Here is a 2,016-nt window from a genome sequence, read left to right on the forward strand (position 1 = left end):
TGGTGGTGCACACCTGTGAGTCTATCAGTCTAGCACTCCAGATGTGGTGGTGCACACCTGTGAGTCTATCAGTCTAGTACTCCAGATGTGGTGGTGCACACATTTTCCCTTTTCTGTTCAAATAAAAAGGAAGGTTTTAACTTTAACATAGTAAAATTACATTTAAGAAAATAGTTATCAAGCAAGAATTATAGTTACAATATTTGTATCTACTTTATCTTTTATCATAACTAAGGAAACTATAATTATAACTATCTATTCAACTCCATCAAAGACTCAAAAAGGATATAATATTACCTAAGTTAACAGGAAGTGCACTGTAAGCAAATTCCAAAACTCGAGAATTGACAGAGACATCTCGCTGCCTGGACAGTCACCCAAAGTTCTTCTGTAATGTTGGGCCACCCATCTTTAGCCTACAGGCACATGGTATCCAGCAGACTTTTTCATGAAGCAGTAAATTTCAAAGACCTATATTGGCAGATTGTCAGTCACTTTCTTCTACGGCCTGTAGAATGTCTAGTAGACTTTTTTTGTGAAGCAGGAACCCTGAAGGTCTGTGTCACCTTCTTTAGGCAGCTTCAGCAGTCATTTTTCTGTGGTTCCTGCAAGTCCAGTCAAGTACTTCAGGCAAGAGTAGTTTCTTGTCCAAATGGCTAACCAACTCCATAAGAAGTCTCTTCAATGCCCATCTTCCTCTTAAAGTAGATTGATGCTGCCAGGAGCAGATGTGTCTCACTGTCATGAAAAGTCCTAAGTTCTTAAAACATTTTAAAGGTCATATTCTGTAGATATTTGAATGGTTTGAAGATTATCTGTCTAACTGAAATATGTCTCTATATATCTAGAAAACCTAACTCACATGACTACAAGCTTGACTATTATAGATAACTATCTATTAACCTGTTTTTCTTAATTATACATTACATTTTTTAATGAACTGTACAATCATAAGCAGAAATATACATATAATAAAATTGACCTTAAATTTGTATCAATAAACCAAGATCCATACCAATGCAAAGTATTCACCTCTACAGCAGGAATCACTGACTGGCCTGTCCAACCAAAATGCTGGTCTTCAAAGCGAGTTCCTGGACAGCCAGGATTGTTACACAGAGAAACCCTGTCTCAAAATAAAAGGAAATAAAACTAATGTAGAGACATTGAGGAAGATAACTAACGTTGGCCTCTGGCCTCCACACTTTATACATGTCCCTCAATACACACACACACACACACACACACACACACACACACACACACACACAGATTGTTCAACTGGAACCTCCAGCTTGCCCCTGCATGATCTGGAAAGCTCCATTCCTGTCTCTCTCCAAACCCCACCCACTCAAAGAGTCCTCTCCAAACAAAGGAGAGGCACCAACAGCCCAGTTCTGCATTCTTGGCCGCTACTGCAGCTCCTTCCCTGAAGTTGCCCAAGCCCCCATCTAAAGTGCTCAGCTTTTGACCACACTCGGGCCCAAACCCAGGTTGCAGCAGACACATCATCACACCACACCTACAACCTATAAAATCTCGCTGCTGTTGTTTGTGGGTTCAGCTTCTCCAGCCTCAATGTCTAGGACCAGAGAACCTACCCAGGAGTTGTTTTGCTCAGGTAAACCTGTTGTTATACTTTTTTAAATTCGGCTTGATCCTGCTTAGTGCATCACTGGAGAAACCTATGATTGGGCCAGGCAGTGGTGGCACACACCTTTAATCCAAGTAGAGGCAGGCGGATCTCTGTGAGTTCAGGCTAACCTACAGAGGGAGTTCCAGGACAGGCTCCAAAGCTATACAAGAAACCTGTCTTTAAAAGAGAGAGGGGGGAAGAATGTTGTGTTAAGGAGCAGCGGGGCTGCATCCCCAGCACCCCGCTGCCCGCAAGGCTAGCTTTACCGAAATAATTACACGGACGCTGTATTCATTTAATCACTGCTTGGCCATTTCTATCTAGCCTCTTCTAGGCTAACTCTCGCACCTGGACTAGCCCATCTCTAATAATCTGTGTGT

This window comes from Microtus ochrogaster (genome assembly GCF_000317375.1).
Source record: "Microtus ochrogaster isolate Prairie Vole_2 chromosome 14 unlocalized genomic scaffold, MicOch1.0 chr14_random_3, whole genome shotgun sequence".
Classification (NCBI taxonomy): domain Eukaryota; kingdom Metazoa; phylum Chordata; class Mammalia; order Rodentia; family Cricetidae; genus Microtus; species Microtus ochrogaster.